This window comes from Phyllobates terribilis, unplaced genomic scaffold (genome assembly GCF_046119375.1).
Source record: "Phyllobates terribilis strain yellow unplaced genomic scaffold, ASM4611937v1 Scaffold_1__5_contigs__length_1240528914, whole genome shotgun sequence".
NCBI lineage: Eukaryota > Metazoa > Chordata > Amphibia > Anura > Dendrobatidae > Phyllobates > Phyllobates terribilis.
The window spans coordinates 1,200,169,379-1,200,195,794 of record NW_027362761.1 but is presented as its reverse complement, the minus strand read 5'-3'; positions in this window follow the sequence as shown (position 1 = coordinate 1,200,195,794).

Here is a 26,416-nt window from a genome sequence, read left to right as displayed (position 1 = left end):
GATGTGGAGGGCACACATAAGACCAGGGGTGAGGTCGTCTCCAGTTCTATGGAGGTGACTGAGCCCCTTGTGCCAGATGATGCTGAGGTCAAAAAGCCATCCACCATTGTTACTGGTCCAGCAGGAATGAATGTGGTGGTGGATGTGAATGAGGCCAATTCATTGTCTAGTGGTGTGGTTGCTGGTTTGGTGGAGGGTGAGATGGAGGTGGGTAATGGTGATGCTGTTGGGGCTGATGTAGTCACTGGTCCGGTTGCCCCCCCGGTGGTGGCAACGCCTGTCCAGAGTTATGCCAGTGTCACCTCCGGGGCAAATAGGGCATCCTCCTCCTCCTCATCTCCGGGCTTTGGGGAAGGCATGTTGCAATGGCGCCTTCTGGAGGCTCTAAAGAAGGGGGAGAGATCACTAATGGTAGAGGGTCGAGAGGTTGATCTATCCTGGATAGAGAGGCATGGCCTCGGGGCCTTCCGAGAGCAAAAAGGGGGGGATACAGTGTGGTCCCTCCCAACAGCCGGGCCAGGCAGTGTGCGTAGGAATGTGGTCCGTCTTCGGTGGAGGGGCAGTGATGCAAGTCCTCCAAAGTCTAAAGTTGTGGAGCTCCTGCTGAGGATGGGCTTCAAGTCGATTGACATCTATGCCTTGATACATCCCTATTCCACGCCTGAGTTTGATGTCAGCTTTGTTAGGCCGGAGGGGCTTGAGCTCTTCTGGACGAATTATGAGTTGACAAGAAATGAGCCCTTGCTGGCGAGACTTTGCTGTTCAGGCAGTGTCTCGCCAAAACCAAATCAAGAAAGTGACCGTGATGACTCGTAACGAGTCACTTTCTTGTTATGACATCATGACGTGGCTTGGTCGGTATGGAGAGGTGGTGGAGATGCCAAAGAAAAACCGCGACGAGTTTGGTATTTGGTCAGGGGCCTGGACGTTTATGGTAAAACTTAAGCGTTCAGGTGGTACGGTTGCCCACATTCCATTTTTAAGGGAGGGCAATAACCCTTCTCGGTTGACCAAGTGAGTGTCAAATTATTAAATTATTATGTTGATTGCAATCCACAGAAAACCAAACGGAAACAATGTTCTGTATTGGGAGGATTAAAAGAATCTCTGATCCCGTTTATTTTGCTTTGCATTTTATATTATTTTGAGTATATCAAATAGCCAATCAACTCTACAGCCATACTACAATACTATTGGCTGACTGATGTTAGTATAATTATTACGGAAAACACATATATGGTCATATTATCATTGTTAGTTTGAAGCACTATGGAAATTTTACAAGGTCAAACTTGGCCTAAACAAGAAGTTAGATAACAGAGTGTCTGACAAAATGTTCTCTTGAGAAAAGGTTAGTGTGAGATAATTTCTATGGGAAGAGAAAGAAAGAATGTATGTTATGCAAGGAGTGATAATAGCATGATTTTAAAGCGAGTAGACAAAATGGAGTTGCTCTAGCATGAGTATCAATATGTCCTTTACACCATCATCTGCCTTCCTGGGTAGGGATCGTATCCTTGTCTTCTACCAGGGGCAACCGAAGCTCTGTCACAGGTGCGGCCACCCCACACACTTCAGTGCAAACTGCACTGTGCAGAAATGTGTGTTGTGTGGGGGTGTCAGCCATCTTGCTGCCTCTTGTGTGGAGATTAGGTGCCACCTGTGTGGTGAGTTAGGTCACCCATTCAGCCGTTGTCCTCGCTCCTTCGCAAATGCAGTAGAGAACCCTGTGGGAGAAAGCCGTGAGGCCGATTCTGCTGGGGAGGGGACTAGCAGGGGTGGGGGAGCTGAGGGGCCAGGGAAGAAAATCAATAAAAAGACGCCTGCCCAGCTGAGGCGTTTAGACAAGCGCAGACAGAAGAGGGAGCGGGGCGAGCCCCGGGCTACTGGGGCGGCCCCTGTCCTGGATACCAGTGTTGCTGCTGAGGCCCCGAGGGATGATGAGTTGGATGAGGAGGTCAGGAGGATCCACAGGGAGGAAACCGCCTCTGCCTCAGAATCCTCCCATTATGAAAGTATGGATGAGGATAATAAGTGGTGGCTAGAGGACAAGCATAAGCTCGGCACCAAAAAGAAGAGAAAGAAGGGAGATAAAACATCTTCTCCCGCTCTGACCAAGGTACCTAAGGAAGGTAAAACTGACTCCCCTCTAGTTGGTCTTTCTAACGGGTTCCAAGCCCTTGATAACATCTCTTCCTTTGAAGAGGAGGCCGAGGGTGAGGTTCCGGCTTTGGTAGAGCTTACAGGGGGCGCCGAGTCTCCTTCTCCTGGGGATGCAAGGTCCTTGGGGGGAGGGACTGGCCCAGAGTCCGGAGACAAGGACGAAAAAAGAAGGAAAAATGTGGGAATGGACACCTCTGTGTCATTAAAGAGGGGGAAGGATTCCTCGTCTGAGGCAGAGGATAAGGGGAGTGGGAAGAAGAAAGCCATCTAACTCAATCACCAATGATGGCGGTACCCACTCCGTTGACGCTGGCGTCCATTAATGTCGCCAGCATTAAGTCAAATATGGCTAGATTTGCGTCTTTTGATTTTCTCAGCCGGGTTGAAGCTGACATTTTCTTTTTGCAAGAGACCAGGCTGCCAAATATGGCAGAGGTGTTTATAGCTAAGAGGGAGTGGAGACTCGGGCCCTCCTATTGGTCTCTTGCGGCCGAGCCGTATAGCGGAGTGGCTGTCCTTTTTACCGCACCGGTAGAATGCCGACGGGTTATTGAGTTAGAAAAGGGGAGGTGCCTGATATTAGATGTCCTCATGAAGGGACAGGAGCTTCGGCTCATTAACATCTATGGTCCCCAATCTAAGTGGGACCGAAAGTGTCTGTTTATGAGGATCAAGCCCTACGTTTTTACGAGTCAGCAGGTCGTCTTTGGAGGGGACTTCAACACTGTCATGAGGCCCCGGGATAGAGGAGGTTCCAGAGACAAGCGCTGCGTTTTCGCCGCCATTGACTTGCATTAGAATGCGCAAATTCCACAAGACTGCATCTGTACTTGCGTAATTGGCGCATTCAAATGTTCGGATGGTACCCGGGTATAAAGGAGAGGAGAGTCTCATTCACAACCAGGTACCATTAAAAAATCTGTAAAAAAAGAACAAAATAAAAAATAAATGTATATTTACCTTCCAGCGGCCCGCGCTGCGCTCCTACTTGCTTCCCGGCACTTTGCAGTGGATTGAAGGACCTGCGCTGACGTCAGAGTCATGTGACGGGTCACGCGACCCTGACGTCGGCAGGTCTTTCAATCTACCGCTGCCGGCATCGAGCGAAGCAAGCCAGCGCGGATCATCGGAGGGTAAGTATATATTTATTTTTTTATTTTTAACCACTCTCTCGGGTCACACTATCTAAATCCATGTAGTTTGCATGGATTTATATAGTGTGACCTAGTTGTCACAAGCACTTTCCAAGTGATGCTAATCGCTTGGAAAGCGCTTGTCAATCTGCACGCTCCATTTCCGCATGTCCCTGGCAGGAAAAACGCATGTACAATCCGCATGTACAATCCGCATGCGTTTTTTTCTGCCAGGGAGATGCAGAAACGCTCAGGAAAAAATCCTGAGCATTTCTGCATCGTGGGCACATAGCCTCACTGGATCTTTGTAGTAGTAAGTCAGAGTGGTGGGACATGTTCAAGAAAAGGGTGGCGAGATACTTCCATCAGCTCTCGAGCCTCAGGAGCCTGGACAGGTATCGCCTGTATCAGGGCCTGAGGAGGAAACTCGAGCATCTTTTCTCAACTGGAGGTAGCTGCGAGGAGATCTCCATAGTGAAATCTTTGCTAATGAGTAGTGTTGAGCATTCCGATACTGAAATATCGGGTATCGACCGATATTCGCTGTATCGGAGTTCCGATACTGAGTTACGATACTTTTAGAATATCGAATACCGGAATCGGAAGTTCCCATAATGCAATGAGCCAGTTTGATTTTATTCAGCCAATGAGGATCCTAAGAAGTGTGGGCACATCCTGTTAGGCATGTAGGCATGTTAACTAATGGCATGGCTGTGATTGGCTGCTGAAATGATGTCATGATGCACTATAAAAGCCGCCGCCGCCATTTTGGGTTCACTCTGCTGTGAATTCAGTTAGGGACAGGATGCTGCTGTTCTGAGGGACAGTTTGAGCTAGCGATTTGCTTTATTGTGCTTTACCCAGGCCACTTTATAAACCACTGTGCGAGAAGCTTTCTTTTGTCTTGCAGCGCTAGTGCACAGTGCTCTGCATCTGTACTGTTCACCGCTGTCTGCAAGGTCTGTGTGTGTGAGTGCAGCTCACCCTGTAGTGTGTGCTTCAGCCACGTCTGGTTGTAGTGCACTCAGTGTGTGTCACTGCCTCATACATTGTCCTTTTTTGCTAATTGATCATTTTTCCTGATTTCTCCTATTAGTGTGGTGGTTGTGACGCGCCCCTGGGCCTGTGTCGCGCTGCGTTGCGCACGCGGGAGCTTACCCGGAGCCGGATCTCTTGAGGGTTGTAGTCTCGTGGCGGTGATCCGGTCCGTGCCCAGGGAGTCAGACTAAGTGGCGCTGTATTAGCAGTAGATGTTGGACGACTACGCCACCCGTTGAGTACAGCTGAGGAGCTGCTGCTGCAGGGCAGACCGTTGAGGCCGGTGGTAGGATTGTGCAGCGTGATAGTATAACCCCCAACGGGAGGGGTATGGCCTCAGGGCAGCCGACGTGGATGATGGGGGTAGCAGGAACCACTCGGAGACGGTACGGTGTAGTTCAGGGTCTTTACTGGTGACAAAGATAGACCCTCCCGGAGTACTGGCTAGCGATTGGGGCCTGGTCAGTCCTTGAGCAGATGGGATCTCCCCTGGCCAGGCGGAGTTGTAGGCCTCCCAAACTAACGATACTCTTCTGGCTACCTTGCTAGAGGTGGGTATAAGTAGCCCACGTCCCTGAGTGTACCGTGTGGTGCTCACCCGTATGGCCGGTGACTCGGGGCCTTCTAGTAGCTTTCGCTCCACGACGGCGGTGCTGGTCCCACGCGTGTGACCGTGCCTTCGGGTTTCTGGGCCAGAGGACCTGCAATCCCCTGCCGGTCGGTTTCTGCTGCTGGGTAGGAGTTAGTCCCCACAGCCTCGGACTCCGGGTCCGGTGATAACTTCTCAGTCAGGGCGAGCTCTGCAGCTGCCAGCCCCTGACTCCTTGTAGCACTGCTCCCACAGAGCTCCTGTTGTTTCTTCCTATGCTGCTTCTCTTCTCTACTTCTTCTCTACTCACTAACCCTGCCTCAGCCCTAGGTTTATTTAGGGGAAGTTCTTCCCCTCCCAGGACTGGGCAGGAGGTGTGGCATGCATAGGATCCCTGACCAAGAGACCTCCCACCTGCTCTCAGACGTAATATCTCTATCACTGTGGCAACCAGACCCCTGGGGTGTCACATTCCCCCCTAGTGAAATTTAGTACTCCGGGACTAAACATATTTTTAGAAAAACATAACAAGGTATAAACAATAATAATACAATAAGAAAAACACATAAAGATGGTTACGGCGTGTCGCAACCGGGTGCAGTTTTGAAGAAAACAAAGGTGTCCATTTCACCAAAACAGGGAGACGTAACCAGGTAGGGGTCTGTCCTGCCCCGAGTCCTTATCAGTCTTTTAGTCCATCCTGGGTTACGCTCCAACTAATTGTACAAGGATTCCCGGTAAATCCACCAAGGACTCCTAAAAATAACTAGAAACACATAATTATTTACAAGCAACAAGAAAAACAGGTAACCACAAATAAAAAAATTTATACATTTCAAATCCTCCAACGTGCGGGTAACTGGCCTCTAGTGGCCCTAGTGGACCTACGGAGCTGACTGTCTAGCCCTGAACTACAGGGTGTAGGAGCTGTCAAGGGTAAACTGGGCAGCTGTCTACCGGCTCTTTGGCTCACTAGGGGTACGGCAGGCTCACTATAAGCAGAGGGTTGATCCTCCTGTTCTGCTTGTGTGGAGTCTTCTGCCTCCTGGACCGGCTGTTCTTCCAGCTCTACCTGTTGCTCCGTAGGTGCTTGGGATGCTGGTTGGAGGAAGGTGAGTACGGGTACCACAACTGCGCCATTGACTTGAGTCCAAGACCGAGGGAAGTCTCCGAGCACAGTACTAACCATGTCTTCCCTTTCCTCTACGGGTCGAGGGTCTTCTTGTTCCTCTTCAGGGTTCCGTAGCTGTTCGGGACACTTCTTCAGGTGATCCCGGGATACAATGGTTGTGGTTTCCCCTCCGTCTTTACTGATGGTACAGACCTTTGGGTTGTCGTGGCTTGAGGGCAGTACGATGTACGGGTCCTTCTCCCACTGGTCGTCCAACTTGTGGAGCCGCCTTTTCCTCTTCAAGACCTGCTCTCCGGGTACCAGGGGAACAGCGGGAGCATACTGGTTGTAAGTTTTCTCTTGTCTTTCCCTAGCTTGACAGAGACTTCGCTCCACGCTCTCCTGTACTTTCCGGTACTGCTGCTGCCTCTCTGTGTCCCAGTCTGCTTCTGGTGAAGTGTCCTCGGGTGTCAGGACTCCCATCTCCAGGTCAACAGGTAGCTTACCAGGCCTTGCCCTCATCAGGTAAGCCGGGGTACAGTTGGTGGAACCTACCGGGATGTGGTTGTATAGGTCCACCAGATCGGGCAGCTTCTCAGGCCACAGACTGCGTTCTTCCAGGGGCAACGTTTTCAAAAGATCCATTACCACCTGGTTCATTTTCTCACAAAGTCCATTAGTTTGCGGATGATAGGGTGTCGTCCTTATCTTCCGGCAGCCATACAGATTGCAGAATTCCTGGAAGACCTCCGCTTCAAAGGCAGGTCCCTGGTCCGTCAGCACTTGGTCCGGGTACCCGTGTGGACGGCAGAAGTGCTGCTGGAAGGCTCTAGCTGCTGTTCGAGCTGTTAAGTCCTTGACGGGGACGACAACCAAGAACCGGGAGTAGTGATCCACGATGGTTAGTGCGTAAACGTAGCCACTTCTGCTTGGGGTCAGTTTTACATGATCCAAGGCTACCAGTTCCAACGGCTGCCGGGTGACGATGGACTGCAGGGGAGTCTTCTGACTGGCACGGTCCTTCCTTCTTAGGTTGCACGGGCCACAGTCTCTGCACCACCTCTCGATGGTTCCCCTCATGCCTACCCAGTGGAACCGCCCGCGCAGCAGGAACTCCAGCTTCTTCCATCCGAAGTGTCCAGCCCTGTCGTGGTATGCCTCCATCACCATGGCTGCGTCTCTCCGTGGCACCACTACTTGCCAGATTAGTTCATGCGTCCGGGAGTTAACCATTCTGCGGCACAACTTCCCCTTGTAAAGGAACAGTCGACTTTTCTCAGCCCACAGTTGCTTGGCTTCCTCCGGAGCGTCTGGGTCAAGGCGAGCCTCTGGCCGAGTCAGCATCTCCTTCACCAGTCGGACGGCAGGGTCACTGTCTTGCGTTTCCTCCCAGTTGTAGTGAGGCAAGGGGTTAAACGTAGCGGCTTGCTTACTCCTTACCCGATGGGAATACTGGATAGTCCCATGACGGTGGAACGCGGGGAGTTCAACTTCTTCCAGTCCCTCTGGATCTTCTCCTACGTCCGGTAGGTTTGGCATCCTGGACAGGGCGTCCGCGTTGGTATTGGAGCGTCCTGCCCGGTATTTGATTGTGAATTCGTAGTTGGACAGACGGGCCATCCATCTCTGCTCTAGGGCACCGAGTCTTGCCGTGTCCAGGTGTGTCAACGGGTTGTTATCCGTGTACACGGTGAACCGGGAAGAAGCGAGGTAGTGCTTAAAGCGTTCGGTGACTGCCCACACCACTGCCAGGAACTCTAGCTTAAATGAGCTGTAATTCTCAGGGTTTCTCTCGGTGGGTCGCAGTTTTCGGCTGGCGTAAGCGATTACTCGTTCTTTCCCCTGCTGAATCTGGGACAGCACGGCTCCTAGCCCGATGTTACTTGCGTCGGTGTAGAGGATAAAGGGCTGGCTGTAATCAGGGTACGCCAGGATTTCATCCCCCGTGAGGGCCATCTTCAGCTGGCGGAAGGACTCTTCTTCTAACTTCTCCCATCTGAAGGGTGGCTTCTGGTTCTTGGCCTTCCGGGACTGGCCTATCAGGAGGTCCTGCATAGGAGCTGCCTTTTTGGTGAAACCGGGGATGAATCTGCGGTAATAGCCTACCAACCCGAGGAACTGCCGCACTTCCTTTACACTGGAGGGACTTGGCCATTCCTTAATTGCGGTGATCTTATCAGGGTCGGGAGCCACTCCATCAGCGCTCACCACGTGTCCCAGGTACTGCACCTTTGGTTTCAGGAGGTGACACTTGGAGGGTTTCACCTTTAGGCCGTAGCTTTCCAGAGCTTCGAACACTTCCGCCAGGTGTTTCAGGTGGTCCTCATACGTCTTGGAATATACGATGACATCGTCCAGGTACAACAAGACCGTCTCGAAGTTTCTGTGGCCCAGACAGCACTCCATTAATCGTTGGAAGGTTCCTGGTGCGTTGCAGAGTCCGAACGGCATGCAGGTAAACTCGCTAAGTCCCATCGGGGTGGTGAATGCGGTCTTCTCCCGGTCCGCCTCTGCTACAGGAACCTGCCAGTACCCACTAGTGAGATCCAAGGTAGAGAAGAAGTTAGCAGATCTTAAAGCAGCCAAAGACTCCTCTATCCTTGGTAAGGGGTACGCATCCTTGTGTGTGATACGATTGATTTTCCGGTAATCTACACACATCCTCATGGTGTTGTCTTTCTTTTTGACTAAGACTAGTGGAGCTGCCCAGGGGCTACAGCTATCCCTGATCACCCCAGCCTCCTTCATGTCTCTAAGCATCCCCTTGGCGTGTTGGTAGTGTGCAGGGGGTACGGGTCGATACCTCTCTTTTATGGGATGTGGTGTTCTACCCCCTTGACTCGCCCGAAGTCTAACGGGTGTTTACTAAACACTCTCTCGTACTCTTGAACCACCCGATAGACTCCCTGTTTCTGGTGTGAGGGAGTGGAGTCAGTACCCAAATGTAGTTGCTGACACCAGTCCTCCATTGTTTTCTGAGAGCCGTTACCTTCCTCCGGGGAAGATGGAGGCAAGGGTTCTACGGACTGTATGGAATCTTGATTGATGGTATACAATTTGGCTAGCGTGGCATACCGGGGCAGGTACACTTCCCTCTTCCCGATATTTATTATGCGAACGGGCACCCTCCCATGGCGTACATTGACCACCCCCCGTGCTGTCAAAATGGTGGGCCTACTGTCTGAGTAAACTGGTTCTACCATTGCCTGGTAATCTCTACCTCTCAGACCAATAGCTGCCCGGCACCAAATCATCATTTCACTTTTCGGGGGCATGGCAATAGGGAAAGGGTCACACATTCGCACGCTACCAATCTCACCACCGGAGAGTTCTAGCTGTTGCCGTCGCATCAGTGCCCGGATCTCTTTCTGGAGCGCTCGCTGCTGGCCAGAGCTGGCGTTCTTGGCAACCTGCTGTAAAAGGAAAATCACCTCTGCAAGGCAATTTTCAATTACATTAGTTCCTAGAGTTATCTTTGGGTGACTCTCGTGTTTGTCAATGTCTACAATGATCAGTCCCTGTGCTGCCAGTTCGACTCTACCGATTTTAATGGTCACCTCTTTAAATCCAATCTGTGGCACGGGCTGACCATTGCTGGCGATGATACTCAAGTCGTCGTCAGGGTAGCGGGTGATATCCGAGTCATTCCAGTACTGCTTGAAGAGCACGTACGGGATGGTGGTGACCTGTGACCCGGTGTCCAGTAGGGCACTCATAGGAATGCCATCCAGTACCACGGGTAAGACTGGACGTCCTCCCACATATTTGTCGCGCCAGTTCGATGGGCCTGGTGATCTTTTTCCTGGGGGTTGGCCCTCTACCCCAGGTTGTGCCAGTTTAAAGGACAGTACCTTGCCATATGTCCGGGTTGATTGCAGCGGCGGCAGATGGGTCGTCCGTCCTCGTTGTATCGGTCGCTGGGTCTTCCTCTGGCCGGTGGGGTCCTCCTTGGTCAACGCCACGGGATGTCCTCCGGTCCGGATGCCAGCTGGATCTTCCCTGGAGTGGAAACCTGTAAAGACTGCACAGTTCGGGTTAGCGCAGCAACGCTTTTAGCTAGCTCTTGGACCTGATGGTGCAGGTCTGGAGCCGGGTCATTGTTCAAAGCCTGCGCATCAGCTCCCACAGGCCCCGCTGACAAGGGCGCCGCCTCCTGGTGGTAAGTGGTAGTGGGGCGTCTGTGGGTCACAACGCCACCTGGTGCCGGTTCTCGAAGCACCCGGATGGCTCTGTCCTTGAACTGTGCAAATCCCAGATGAGGGTCCTGTAAGGCCATTGCCCGCAACTGGGTTCGGTAGGCATTGCAATATAAACCCTCTATAAATTGTTCAGTCAACAGCCTGTCCTCGTCTCCCACGCCGTCAGGGTCGGTCTGCTTAATGGCTCTCAGGGCCTCTTGTAGGTTCAGGGCATAGTCCCTTATACTCTCATGTGCCCGCTGTTTGCACCCGTAGAATCTAAGCTTGATCTCGGCTGAGGTGCGGGTATCAAAGGTGTCCCTCAGCCGGGTTAGTATCCCTGCGACAGTCCTCCCCCCAGGTGGCCAGGACTTTACCTCCCTTTGGGCTGCCCCGGTTAATTGGGCCACCAGGATGCTCACTTTTTGCTCTTCTGTGAGGGGGTACACCTGGAAGAGGCTATCCAGCTTTTCTCTAAAGTCATGCAGAGTATGTGACTCCCCTGAGTACTGGGGTAGCCAGGCTGCCCCCGGGATATAGGGCATGGTGAAAGGCATGACCGCAACAGCGGTGGCGCTGGCGGGGGTTGAAGCGGTGAAGCTCTCCTCCGTATCCGACATCCTTCTCCCCCCTAGTGGACCGTGGCCTACCTTGCGATGATCCTCTTCCGTAGGCCGCGGCTCTGCAGTGGATCGTCAGGGTTGAGGACCTTCCGTCGCGCTCCTGTGACGTCGGCGTCTGCTGGGCTCCTTCCAGGACCTTACGCAACGTCCGGACGTGAGGCGGGGCTTCAGTTCTCGCGCGCTTTCGGAGTCCACACCCCTCTTCTTCCCGCGCGGCGTCCTCAAGATGGCGTCCAATGGCGGGAAAACTCCACGTGTGGCGGGAAGAAGGCTGAAGATGGCGCCGGATGGCGGGAAAACTCCACCGATGGCGGGAAGGAAGCGGAAGATGGCGCCGGATGGTGGGAATCTTCACCACAGGTAAGTTTGAACAGTCTTTTTCAGGCACGCAGTACCCGGTGGTTGCGGGCACGAGATCCTGCCGACTACGCCAAAAGTTGACGCGCCCCTGGGCCTGTGTCGCGCTGCGTTGCGCACGCGAGAGCTTACCCGGAGCCGGATCTCTTGAGGGTTGTAGTCTCGTGGCGGTGATCCGGTCCGTGCCCAGGGAGTCAGACTAAGTGGCGCTGTATTAGCGGTAGATGTTGGACGACTACGCCACCCGTTGAGTACAGCTGAGGAGCTGCTGCTGCAGGGCAGACCGCTGAGGCCGGTGGTAGGATTGTGCAGCGTGATAGTATAACCCCCAACGGGAGGGGTATGGCCTCAGGGCAGCCGACGTGGATGATGGGGGTAGCAGGAACCACTCGGAGACGGTACGGTGTAGTTCAGGGTCTTTACTGGTGACAAAGATAGACCCTCCCGGAGTACTGGCTAGCGATTGGGGCCTGGTCAGTCCTTGAGCAGATGGGATCTCCCCTGGCCAGGCGGAGTTGTAGGCCTCCCAAACTAACGATACTCTTCTGGCTACCTTGCTAGAGGCGGGTATAAGTAGCCCACGTCCCTGAGTGTACCGTGTGGTGCTCACCCGTATGGCCGGTGACTCGGGGCCTTCTAGTAGCTTTCGCTCCACGACGGCGGTGCTGGTCCCACGCGTGTGACCGTGCCTTCGGGTTTCTGGGCCAGAGGACCTGCAATCCCCTGCCGGTCGGTTTCTGCTGCTGGGTAGGAGTTAGTCCCCACAGCCTCGGACTCCGGGTCCGGTGATAACTTCTCAGTCAGGGCGAGCTCTGCAGCTGCCAGCCCCTGACTCCTTGTAGCACTGCTCCCACAGAGCTCCTGTTGTTTCTTCCTATGCTGCTTCTCTTCTCTACTTCTTCTCTACTCACTAACCCTGCCTCAGCCCTAGGTTTATTTAGGGGAAGTTCTTCCCCTCCCAGGACTGGGCAGGAGGTGTGGCATGCATAGGATCCCTGACCAAGAGACCTCCCACCTGCTCTCAGACGTAATATCTCTATCACTGTGGCGACCAGACCCCTGGGGTGTCACAGTTGCATCCGTATTCAGCTACATTGGTTCCAAACACACTATATAGGAGTAGTTAGAGGAGCCTTTCTGCAGCATTGTGCCCTGCAGCCCCAGCCAGATTAGTATTAGCCTATTTTTTGTAGCCTCATCTATTGCATTGTAGGTTACCTGTCTGCATTGTAATAGCTACAAAAAGTTTGTGATACTATCGGTTTTACATCTTTGGGCACATCCAGTGTCTTTTTGTGAAAAAAAAAACCTAAATAAAGTTCACCAAACACTCCACTTTACAGTTGTGTAGGCCACATTAGCTCATATTAAAGTCTAGTCCACACTTTATAAAATTAGTGTTTCTTATACCTGTTAGCAGCTGTTCAGGAACAAGCACACTAAGCCCTTAGTACTTTTCTGCCTATCTTTATCAGTCTACCAAAATGAAGAAGGCAGGGAGTAAGGCATGTGGTCGTGGGCGTGGGCGTGGTCATGGAGTTTCTGCAGGGAGAGGACGTGAGGATTCTGTGCCTGCAGGGAGAGGACGTGGGGATTCTGTGCTTGCTGTGGGCACCAGTGACTCAGCATCCCCCAGTTTTACAAGGCTGATCATTGGGTGTCCACCCTCCTAGATCCTCGCTACCAGGACAACTTACAAAGCCTCATAACACCGTTGAACCGGGAGCGTAAAATGCGGGAGTACCAAAACGCACTGGTGCATTCCATCATGTTCTCCATTCCAACCGAGAGCAGTGCTGCTAGTGCTTTACAAAGCAGCTCAGTGTGTCGAGACAGTGGAGGAAGCTCTGCACAAAGAGGGAGCAGAAGCAGCGCCTCAGCACAAGGCAAGACCAGTATGGCCCAAATGTGGCAAAGTTTTGTGTCCCCGCCACAAATGTCTACACCATCACAGATGGCTCCAGTCAGCAGGAGGCAACGTTTCGGTCAGATGGTGACAGACTACATGTCTTGCCCTCTCAGTGTACTCCCAGACGGCTCTTCCCCCTTCAAGTTTTGGGTCTCTAAGCTGGATACATGGCCAGAGCTTAGTCAGTATGCATTGGAGGTGCTGGCTTGCCCTGCTGCTAGTGTTTTATCGGAACCCGTCTTCAGTGCCACAGGTGGTGTACTAACAGACCGTCGCATGTGCCTATCCTCCGATAACGTTGACCGGCTTACTTTTCTGAAAATGAACTTGCCAGTCCTCTTCCAGATTAAATAATTGGTTGGCAACAGTATCCAGGTCTCCTGTTGTGTTCATGTTTCTGCCACCTGAACTGTAATCCCTGGACTCCAACACCGCCAGTTGCTGCTCAGAAGTGCCGTCTGCACAGTTAACACTTGCTCCAGTGTTATTGGGGTTCAGTAAAGTCAGCAGTTCCCCTGCTGTGTGTCCGGCAATTTCTCCTGCTCTGTCCACATTCACACTACTACTGATTTTAAACTTGCTCCAATTAGGCCTCTGGCTCCACTCTGTTTTTAGTATTTACCCTGGGTTTCAGCACCGCCAGCTGTTTCCCAGCAGTGTCTTTGGCACGGGTACTCCCTCCTGCCCAGCCTGGTTCCAGCACGCCAGCTGTTTCCGGGTAGTGTCAACGTCACTTTGCCTCCAATACGTTGTCCTGTCGTGTTGCGGTTGGGTTAGCCGACTCTATGGTGCCTGCAGTTTAGGTGACTCCTATGTGGGCTGCGGGATCTGGCAATGAAGGCTGGTTCCATAGTGCCAATAGGACAAGCATCCCCTGTAGGACTGTGGGTTTCGGTAACTCCGGACGGCTCGCGGCCTTGCAACTTTTTTTTTCATGTGTACCTTCTGTTGCATATCTGAGTTCCAGTACCATTAGCTGGTTCTTTGGAAGTCAATCTTGAATATGTCCCCCTGGGTTCCAGTAACATCAGCTGGTTCCAGGCAGTGCTTTTGGCTTAGGTGCCTCCTTCTCGGTATCCGAGTTCCACCAACGTCTGCTGGTCCTTGGTAGTGCTTTCTGGCACAGGTACCTCCTTCTTAGTACCGGGTTCCAGTACCATCAGCTGGTCCTCGGTAGTTCCATTGGCTCTTGTACCTTCTGCTACCCATCCGGGTTCCAGTACTGTCAGCTGGTTCTCGGCAGTTCCTCAGCCTTCTTGTACCTTCTGCTACATTTCCAAGTTCAAGCTTTTTGAAATGGTTTTTCACTCTGGATCTCCCTGACGACGACCCTGAAGACGAGGACCGTGAAGACCACCCCGAAGAAGACGAGGACCCCGAAGATGACGACCCTGAAGACGACGACCCTGAAGACCACCCCAAAGTAGACTAAGAAGATGACCCTGAAGAAGATGACCAAGAGGACAAAGAACAAGAAGACAACCATCAAGATACAGAAGAACAAGAGACAAAAGACCAAGAAGCAGAAGAACAAGAAGCTGCAGAACAAAAAGCAGAAGAACATTAAGCATAAGACTAAAAATCAGAGCAAAAGATATTATCTAAATTATAAGCAGAAGAAGACTAAGCAGTGTATGGGGGTGAGTCCGTTCCTCCTCGTGGTGCCCCTGGAAAATACCTGCTGCTGCAGGCCAAACTGAACGCGGACAAATCCTGTTGTAAATCTTTTGTGACAGGCAGAACGGAAGGTGTAATCTTCAAAAATTTATAGATAACAACTACAGGAATGACTGTCACAAATAAGAATATGATGAAGAAGAAGAATATGAAGAAGATGAAGAAGTAGAATATGAAGAAGAATAATAGTTGAATAAGAAGAATATGAAGAATGTAAAAAAAAAAGAATAATAGGAAGAAGAAGAAGATGAAGAAGATGAAGAAAGTGAAGAAGAAGTTGATGAAAAAGATGCTGCTGCTGAGGATGATGAAGGAGAAAGTGTGAGAGAAGTAAAAAAGAAGGTGAAGAGCATGGAAGTAGTGAAACATAAATATCTGACAAAATATAAAAAAGCTTAACATAGTCAATATCTTTGTAACTCCGAACGTCTTAAAAAATATATTAATTCCTGCTATTCCATTTGATTGGGCTAAACCTCTATGCCTTTAATGTCTCCTCCACCTCCCCCAATACATTCTACATTATTCTTAGCTGTTTTCCTTCATGTAGAATTAACCTTCAAGGAAGGAAAGGGTTTATTTTCATTCCGATATTTGTGTCCCATTGACTTGCATTGGTTTCCGGTATCGGAATCGGCGATATCCGATATTTTTTGGGTATCGGTCCGATCCAATCCGATCCGGTATTTCCCGATATCGGAAGGTATCGCTCAACACTACTAATGAGGTGTCAGTATGATAGACATGCATCTTTGGTTTTTGAGAGGGATTATGGGAAGTACCGCTCACCCGACCCTTACAGAAACTGCAAGATGTCAGTGAATAGTAAAGTTGTTACAGGACTGGTTGACACTGCGGGCTCCCTGAAAAGATCCAGATCAGGGATCCTGGAAGTCGTCAGATCCTTCTATTCGCACCTCTTGGGGAAGAGGGATCTGGATTGGGATGAAATGTCGGCTTTTCTGGCTGGAGCTGTCCCCGAACCAGGGGTAGACCCCTCTCTTGGCGTTTGGACAGAGATGATCAGGGAAGAAGAAGTTAAGCTGGCGATTGAAGGGCTTGCCCTAAAGAAATCTCCCGGTCCAGATGGCTTAACATCTGAATTCTATAAGACCTTTAAGGACGCCTTGGTTCCCCTCTTGACTGAGGTATTCAATGAGTGTCTTTCCTCGGGCACTCTGCCAAAAGTCAATGAGGAGGTCTGCGGACTCATCTTGCATTGAGAATTGGCGTCCCATAGCGCTTCTAAATGCAGACAGGAAGGTTTTGGCAAAGGTGCTGTTTAATCGGCTGGTGAAATTTGCGCCCCGGCTCCTTTTGGGGGCCCAGCATTGCTCTGTTCCGGGCCACAGCACAATTAGTGCTGTACTCTGTGTCCGAGAGGTGGTGGAGCAGGGTAGGGCTGGCCACTGGAAGGGGTACATGCTGTCATTGGACCAGGCAAAAGAGTTTGATCGGGTTAATCATGAGCACCTCTGGTCTGTCCTTCTGAGGTATGGCCTGCCGGGGGGGTTTGTTGATTGGCTTAAGACCTTGTACGCTGGGGCAGAGAGTTTCCCGCTTGTGAACGGTTGGCTTAGCAGTTCTTTTGAGGTTGGGTGTGGTGTTCGCCAGGGTTGTCCCTTGAGCCCACTGCTGTACTCGTTTCTGGTTGACCAGCTTCTTAGGAGGGTGGAGCATGGACAGTTGGCTGGGATCGGGATGGACCGGGCAGCACCGGAAGCCACTCTGAGAGCGGTGGCGTATGCCGATGACATCACCGTTTTTGTTTCCTCTGATGGGGAGGCAGAGTGGCTGATGTCAGAGGTAAATCACTACTTGGAGGCATCCGGGTCTAAGATCAACCGGGACAAGTGTGAGAGTCTCTGGCTGGGAGGAGGAGATCCTGGTTTTGATCTCCCAGACACCCTTCCAGGACCCAAAGTCTCTGCAAAAGTTCTTGGCATCGAAATTGGCCAGGGGGATTACCCCAAACAAAATTGGGACAGCAGGCTAGAGATAGCCACTCAGAAGGTGAACCAATGAAAGGATTGGTCCTTGACCCTAAGGGAAAGGGTAGACCTGATCAAAACTTACCTGCTCCCTTTGCTGATCTATCTGGGCAGTGTATGCATCTTGCTGGAGCCTCTCTGGACTTGGGTCTACAGTTTGTTATTCCAACTGTTATGGGGGAAAAGACTGAACCTGGTCAAGAGGGAGGTTACTTATCGTACAAGGAGACTAGGAGGGTTGGGTATGGTCAACCCTGTGGTATTCCTTGTGAATACCTTCATTAAGATCAATATTGCAAACCTCTGGAAAGAGAGGGCTCCTCCGTGGGTATTCTCCTGTAGGGGATCGTTTCAGCCTTTCTTCCAGGAATGGGAGACAGGAGGGCAAGTGAAGGATCTACGCACACCTCATGGACATCTACCGGCTTATGCTATCCTGGTTCTGAAGGTAATTCGCCGGTGGGTTCTGGAAATGTGGGAGGTCAGGACTCTGCCAAGGAAGCTCCTTGACAAAAGGGTTCTATTGACCCACTTTCGGAGGCCTCTGGCACTCAGGGATTGCCCAAGTCTGGATCTTGGGGTGGGTCTGCATCTTTTGAATTCTATCAGGATCCCCTCGAAATTTTGGGACTTGGCTTGGCGCTGCTTCCATGGGAAACTGTGTGTGAGGGACAATCTGAAGTGTAGGAGCTCTGAGGACAGGAACTGTCCTCGGGAGCATTGTGGTACCATGCTGGAAAGCATGGACCACTTCCTGCTTCGTTGTCCCTTTAACAAAGAGGTGTACAACAGGGTGGGCGCCTCCATTGGCTGGCCTCGGCTGGCCGGTCTCTCTTATGCGGAATGGGCCTATGGAGCATTCGGAGACCTGGGTAGTCGGGACCGCTGCACCTTATTTCTAGTTAGCACAGTGGTTAGGTATCACACGTGGAACGCACGGTGCTTAGTATCGACGCAGCGGAAAATCCTCCCAGTGGACGATGTGTTTAGGACCATACTCGGTGACCTGGTGAAGGTGCGTTCTCTGGAGTATGAGAGACTGGGTACACGGAGGGCCGCTCTCCTCTGGAGGGGCTTTCCTTTTAGTGTGCCCTAGTCTGGTCATCTCGTCTACTGGTGGTGGGCTGCTGCTGACACCATAGATATTTGTTTTGTTTTGATCAGTAGACAGTGATGTAGGGCTGCAGGCGCCGAACTTGGGCTTTGTCAGTTGTGGTTATTGTATTGTTTGTTATTGTATTGTTTGTTTCTGTATATATTGTATATATGGGTTTGGGTGTAGGTGTTAGGTTGGGTGGAGGGAAAAGGGGGGAGGTGGGTTCATCTTGTGGGACACAGATTATTTGGGTGAAAAACTGGCTATGCCTGATCTGGCCTATGGACATTGGACATGGACTGAGGCAGTTTCATTACATTGATTATTTTCTGGTTATTAATTTTGTTATGTTTCTGTTATTATTATTGTTATGTTTTTCATTTTTATAATAAAAGATCTACAGGATGTAACTTAGGAACAGTACAAGTTTGAAATATGATGCATTTATAAAGTCACTCAACTTTTAATACAGATTATGACACTAGAAAACTATAATTTGGTTTGAAATGAGGGCATACACATGTTTCATTATTTCAGTCTTCTTTAGATTCAGGACTGCTGTTTTCCTTTTTTTTTAATTTTCAGGATATGTTTACAAGGTCTTTTCTATCCAAAACAGGAACCATTGTATCTACAGTATAATAACAAGTGTATAAAGAAATAGGAACACTGAAATAGTGAAGATGGAATCAATAATAACGGGTAAAAACCCGAGACAATAATGTAACTGTATAAAGAATCGAGTTCAAAAGCACTTAAATGAGAAAATGCATTTTTTTAATTCTATCAACAAATTAAAAGAATTTGAATTTTTAAAAACAGAATCACAATGGGCACAAAGACGACCTGGCAGATATGAGCAATATGTAATATGTGATGCTGATATGTTACAGGAATGGGACATAAATGCACAATGAAGGAATTGCAAGATATGATATAAGTACCATGGTGGATAACTAAGTGTCAGCGTTACATGCATCATACATTGCATGGACAGAAACATCAGGGTATAGTGCAGAACTCTAGTACTGATCCACTGCCTATCAGAAGAATATGAAGTGCATAGTGTCACATAACATCAACATGATTCTAAGAACTAAACATGATTATATAAAGTGCAAAATGGACCCATCCCAGAATGTGTCTATCGCTGCAATGGCGTCAGCCCCAATGCGCTGAAGAAGGCAGCGCTGAGCTCAGTTCTTTATAGGTTTACAAGGTCTTTTCTATGTTGCCATAGGGAATAATGGGTTAAATGCTTGAGTATTTAACTCCTCAGTAGAGCTGAGCGTTGTTCGACTCGAACTGTTCGCCAATCTCAAATTCTAGCTGTTTTGGGCGGTGTTCGAGCCGTTCGGCGAACACGAACAATTTGAGAAAAATTCGGCTGTTCGAGGTTATGTTCGATAACTGTTCGTGCACCAAAATCATAACTGGATTTTTTCTCAGCAATGATGAAAATTAATGTTAATACGCATTTGACTGTACAGCGGGACGGGGGGAGGGGCAGGGGATGGATCTCTGCAGGAATAATGAAGATTTCCATTTTTTTTTTCTCTTTCCCGCATTTGCAGTGGGGAGGTGCAATCTGTCAGCCTATCAGCAGCGCACACACGGAGCGAAGTGCTTTTTTTCACACAAGCAAGGGCATGTGTCATTGGCAGTGTATGTCACATGTAGTGTTGAGCCACCCCCGTAGTGTTCGAGTTCGGTTCGGTTCGTCGAACACCCGTGTGTTCGCCGAACTGTTCGTCGAACTGTTCGTCGAACACCTTCGAACACCATTAAAACCAATGGCAGGCAGGTGTCCAAAAGCTGACAAACTGCTCAGAAGACACAACTAACACATGGAAAAGTGACAAGTACATATAGTCATGCGAAAAGAAAAGAGGTGGAGGAGTAAAAGGAGGGGGAGACACAGATATAGGCATGTCATGCCCTTCTAAAATCCAAAAAGTGAGAAGCCGACACGGCCAGTCCGTTCCTGCCCGTGCCACCTCCGTGTCGCCGGGTTTGTGCCAGAGCCGCAGTGGACCCTGACGGCCAGCCCCCCTCTCCTAATACTGGTGCCTGTCCGCTGGTGGGTCGAGCCCCCCGCGGTGGGGGGGGGGGTAACATCTGCAGAAGAAAGACCATCTTCCAGCCAAACTAACATGTCGACTTCTTTTCGTGGACAATGTGATACGATCCCTTTCTTACGGACACGCCCATCGCTACAAATTCCAGATGAGGCACAAAAACAGCAGGTGCTTCAGCGGATATCAAGTGCTCCTTCAAGTGGGCTCTCCTCCACCTCAACTTCAACATCACAAATACTCCAGTCCTCAGAGGTGTCACCCCAATCGCACTTGCTTCCTCACAGCTCCCAAGTCTCCAGCTGCCCGTCTGAGTATGGGGTAACACAGATGGTTGAGTCTGCACAGCTGTTTACTCATATTATAGCCTGGGAAACGGAGGTCTGCTCCAGAGCTTCTGTTAATCCAGACGAGGAAATGATCTGCACTGATGCCCAGAATCTTTATAAGTCGGATCCAGGACCAGATGAAGAAGGTTCTGAGCATAATGTAGACCCTCGTTCCCAAACTGTAACTCCTGTTGGTGGAGACAATGATGAAGACGATGATGAGACTCAAATACCTGATTGGAGCGACAACTTGACTTTTCGGTCAGGGCAGGAAGAGGTTGGCTTTGAGGACGACGGGTGTGATAACACACAGGGTGATGATGACAAGGTTGGAGATCCCACTTACTGTCAACCCACAGTCAGCCAGTCGATGAGGTCACCCGGGCCTTTGCCTGGCCTTTGGGATGTCGCGGTGGTCGGCTCCCTGGCCCGTACCCTGGGGTCACTCTTTAAAAGGGTGGATAATTGTTAATTTTATAAGAGTTTGTGACACCACCTGTGGTATCTGGTGAGAAGCACCAGCGCTGCAGCAGTCCACTGAGGCCCGTGATAAGGCAGCTCGATGGTATAGCTCCCCACAGGTGGAGCTAGGTCTCAGGGCAGCGTATGCAGGGGGAATGCAGGACAGGCGAGACCCAGCTGGGTCAGAGCAAGAACGGAAACGGACACGGTAGTCACTTCAGTACCTTTTACTGGAGGAAATTCAGGCACATCCTGGAGCACTGTAGGGTGAAGGGTGCATATCAGGATCCTCTCCAATGAGCGGGTGTAGGGCCTCCTGTTTCTTGCCTCTGCGCAGTAAGTTTCTGACCTGCCTGGAGCTAGGCCTAACTTTGTCTCTGTCCTGCGCTGGCTGACCTTGTGGTAGGGCCTTCTCTTGAAGTTCACGCTCCCAGTATGCGGGGCCTAAGCGTCTCCTGGCTCTGTTACATATCAGCACCTTAGCAATCCTGGGACTTGTAGTTCTCCAGGGATTCCGGTTATGCCTTACTGGGTCATAGAGATCCCGGTAAGCTCGGATCCGGTGTCCGGTAAATGCTTCGGGGTGAGCTGGTTAAGCTCCTCTGCCCCTTATGTACTAACTCGCCACTCGCCTTCGGCCTACTCGGGCCCTCAATAGGCTATACACACTAACGGCAGCTTGCCGCGCTTCACCGATCTTATGACGCCGGCACACCTTAAGCTCTATCTGGGCTCCCTGAATCTAGCTAGCAGGAGCCTCGTGCTCCACTGCTGAACTATTAACTGAGTTCTCTAGACTAGACTGAGCTCCACTGCAGACTGACCTCTCTTAGGCTTCTCTACTGCAGGAACTCTTCAGAGGAACTGAACTGCCTAGCTCCACCTTCCCTATTTATATCCCTAACGGGCTCCCTCTGCTGGTCTGAGGTGGAAGGTGGAGATGTGTGAATGTTTATGGGGGCCTCTTGTGGAGGATTCCATCAATACACTCTTCTAGGATCTGTGATACCAAGCGCAGCGGGGCGTCACAGATGCTATTGACGACAAGGTTAGGTTGCGCCTTCCTGGACAGAGACGGAGTACTGGAAGCACGTCAACAACTGCATCCTCAACCAAAACTCCGCCTCTGACCACAAGTCGTAGTGGCTCTTCAGGTCGCATGGGCTCTAAGCCTTGCATAGCCTGGGCATTTATTCAGATCGATAAGGATGACCCAACTCGTGTTATCTGTAATATTTGTCACCAAAAGCTAAGTAGAGGCCAAAAAATCCATAGTTTGAGTACTTCATGCATGTACCGTCACATGGATATGAAGCATAAGTTGCAGTGGGAAGCTCACTGTGCTACAATGCGGCCTAGCAGGCTGGGCCAACCACCGTCTGCCCCATCTTGTGCATCCGTGGCCTCTTCATCCTCTGTGACTGGGGGGACAGCAGTCACACATGTTTTTGGACGCAGACCTGCCACCTCTTTACCTGCAACAGCCAGTGTGATTGGCAGGTCGTCAGTTCATTGGGAAGTGGAAACACCTGCTGGTGTTGAGAGCTCTCTGACATCGAGAGCACCACCTTTGGATCAAGGCAACCTAACATGTCCGCCTGCATCTTCCTCACAGACCGGCAGTTTGCCAGGGACACCCTACTCAACCCCGTCAAAGCACAACAGCCAGCCCTCGGTCCCTCAGATGTGGACAAGTAAAAGACCATTTCCTCCTAGCCATGAGAAAGCTAAGAGGTTGAATTTCACCATCTGCAAGCTGTTGGCTACAGAAATGCTGCCTTTCCGCCTGGAGGACACAGTGGATTTTTGAGACCTTATGTCCGTCGCAGTGCCCCAGTACCAGATGCCCAGTCGGCACTACTTCTCAAAGAAAGGTGTGCCTGCGCTCCACCAGCATGTCGCACACAACATCACCGCTTCTTTGAGAAACTCTGTGTGTGACAGGGTGCATTTCACCACAGACACTTGGACGAGTAGGCATGGACAGGGGCGTTACATGTCGCTGACAGGGCACTGGGTAACTATGGTGACAGCAGGACAAGGGGCTGCTGTCCAAGTCTTGCCGTCCCCGCGAGTTGTACGTCAATCCTCTTTATCTAGAAGTTCCTCCACTGCTTCTGCCTCCTCAACCTCCTCTCGGTCCTCCACCTGCACCCAAAGCCTGTCTGGTAATGCCACCTGCTTTCTAACTGCGCACCTCCTTACTATGCTGGCAGCAGGGCTCAACGGCATCAGTGTTTACTTTGAAATGTCTGGGAAATGTGAGTCACACAGCTGAGGACTTGTGGTCAGCTCTGGAGACCCAGTTTCATGAATGGTTGTCTCCACTGGACCTGCAACCAGGGAAGGCCGTGTGCGACAATGCTGCAAACCTGGGTGCGGCCCTTCGCCGGGGCAATGTTACACACGTGCCTTGTATGGCTCACGTGTTGAACCTGGTTGTCCATAAATTTTTAGCCCACTATCCCGGACTAGATGGCCTTCTGCAGAGGGCACGGTCGCTGTGTGCTCACTTCCGCCGTTCGCATCCCGCAGCTCAACGACTTACATCTCTACAGAAGTCGTTGTGCCTGCCAGTTCACCGGCTGAAATGCGATGTGCCGACACGGTGGAATTCAACTCTGCACATGTTGCAGCGACTGTGGCAGCACCGACAAGCCCTGGTGCAATAGTTTCTGACATATAGCCTGGGCCAACGAGATCCAGAGGTGGGGCAAATCACACAGCAGGAGTGGTCTCAGATCAGGGACCTATGAAGTTGACGCGCCCCCTGGGCCGTGGGGTACCCGGAGCCGGGCCGGTAGACGCTGGGGGTTGTAGTCACTGTGGCGGTGACCCGGTCCGTGACCCAGGGCGGTCAATCCAATGGTAATTTGTATATATGGATTTTATAATGTCCGACTACGCCACCTGTGGAGTGCGGCCAAAGGGGCCGCCGCTGCGGAACAGTCCTCTGAAGCTGGTGGTTTTGCTGCAATGGTATTATTACTCACCACAGGAAGAGTGTAGCTTCAGGGCAGTGTGGGTGGATGATGGTGGTTGTAGTGCAGGGAGTCAGTAATGAACACAGAGTCCGTGTGATGCAGTCCCAAGATCTTTACTCACAGTTGTTGCAGTCCAGATTACAGGTACCAGAGCTATCTCACCCGTCGTGCTGTGCGTACTCAGTGAGGGGCTCAGTCCACCCCCAGATAGCTCCGGAGTACTTAGCAGGACCCCCTTCTGTGTGTCCTTTCTCTGGCCTTCTCCCTGCACCTCACACCCAGTGACACTTCTATCCGGTATACTCGGGCCTTGGCGGGCGACTTGTGTTCCGTCCCCTGGGTCCTATGTGGCTACCTTCTTAGTGAGACTGGTGTGGACTTTTGCCTGCAGTACATGAAATGCTGCAGCCTCCAGTTTCTAGTTGAGCCTTGCTGTTTCTCCTCTAGTTGAGGGACCGGTTCACCTTATCTGGCCTGACCCCTCTACCTCCTGGTAGCAGCGGGAGTACAGGTGGCCTTCTGCACGGCCCGCAGCCCTAGGGTCCCTTCGGTTCCTGGAGCCTTCCTGCTCCCACTCCTCTCTTCTCTCCTTCAGTCCTGGGCCTCCCAGGCTAGGCCCGCCTCCGGAGCAGAGCTCATGCCGAGCCTCTGCTCCTGTCACTTTTCCTCCTCTGACTGGCTTGCTCTTTCTAAGATGGCTTCCTATTTATACTCTCCCTGTCATGTGCTCCCCTAAGCTGCTCCCCTAAGCACCCACTACATAGGATCCTCCCACCAGCTAGGGACCTGGGACTGTGCTCTCCCTTAGGAGCAATCTCGCCCTAACCCCACTGCGGGTATGTGTTGCATGCAGGTGTTAGGGTCCCGAGCCATACGCCTTCCTTACCTGAGGGTGAGATACCACACCTCTGGGTGAGATGCAGTAACTCTGTGGTGACTGCACTCTCAGGGGCGCCACACACCTTTCTGCACAGTTTTGAAATGGCGACGAAGATGTTTAGTGCTGACGACGATGCCATTATCAGCATAACTATTCCGGTGATTTACATGCTGGAGCACACATTAAACAGAATTCAGAGTCAGGTGGTCGGACAAGAGGAGGTGGAGGAAGTAGAGGAGGAGTCGTATGCGGAAGGGATAACATCTCCAAGGTCCAGACGGTTGGCAGCACCAAGGAGGCAGGCATGGGAGGGTGGGGGAGAGGGATTAAACAGGGCGCATGGTAGCAGCCAAACTGTTGAGGAAGGTGCAGGAGCCGAGGAAGAAGTGGAGGATGAACTGGCGATGGGCATGGAAGACTCATCAGATGAGGGAGACCTTGATCACATTTCTGTTGTGCGAGGTTGGGGGGAGAGGGCAGAGGAAAGAAGCATGATTCTTACCTCGCTACCAACACAACAAGGACTTGGTCCTCCTGGATGCGCAAGACACATGAGTGCCTTCTTGCTGCACTACCTGCAACATGACCCTCAGATTGCAGAATTCGAAGTAATCTCGACTACTGGGTTGCCACACTCTTAGATCCCCGGTACAAAAGTAAATTTGCCGAAATAATTCCTGCCATAAAAAGGGATTGACGCATGCAGGAGTATCTGCAGACGCTGTTGCAGAATCTTACATGTGCTTTTCCACAAAACACCAGTGGTGCACGAAGTGAATCTCACAGTTCTAACTTGCCAACCGCGGGACTGTCGAGTCTTCATCACTCAAACCGTAACAGTAACACAGTATCTGCTGGTAACAGCAATTTTGTGAAATCATTTCACCACTTTTTTAGCCCATCCTTTGCAAGGCCACAGGAGACAAGAAGTCTGACACATAGTCAATGCCTAGAGAGGATGGTGCAGGAGTATCTCCAAGTGAACATCAAAGCCATGACTGTGTCACTGGACCCTTGCTCATTTTGGGCTTCCAGTCTGGAAAAATGGCCGGAGCTCGCCACTCACGCCTTGGAGATCTTGTCATGCCCTGCAGCCAGTGTTCTCTCTGAACGTGTGTTCAGCGCTGCTGGTGGTGTGCTGACAGATAAGCGCACGCGGCTGTCCACTGAGAATGTAGACAGACTCACGTTCATAAAGATGAACAAATCATGGATTCGCAAGGACTTTTCTAATCCTGTGTTATCCTTGGGAGGCTAAAAGCTTGAGGATTTGGTAATATCACCTCACCAACCGTTTTAAGCAACTGTGGGGCAATTGATGCCACTTAACCCTAGAACGCATGACCATAAAAATCTACACTTTCATATACCTGGGGCCTTTTAGGCCCGTGTGCAAATAACATTGAATAACTCAAACTCAAATGACAAACAACTATATACATGAAGAATACCTAGAGTTTCAAAATTCTAACTAAAGTAATCTTGCAGAAAATAGAAAACAATTGACAGGGCGGGACTGCGAGGCCCCAGGTATGCGTTCTAGGGTTAAGTGGTGTCTGTGCCACAATTTTGGGAAAAAATGGAAACTCTTTTTGGAGTCCCCTTGCTGTGTCTTACGTGACGTTGGCATCGTCAATTCCAGGTGGGTTGGGTCGCTCCCCCCCCCCTTTTAACTGTAAGAAACTACATACACTATGGCTTGGGGTAACACAGATGGTTGAGTCTGAAGAGCTGTTTACTCAGAGGTCTGCTCCAAATCTTCAGTGTCTGCTAGTCAGCGTAGAATTTTTAACTGCATCTAGCCTAGGCAATACTTTGGGC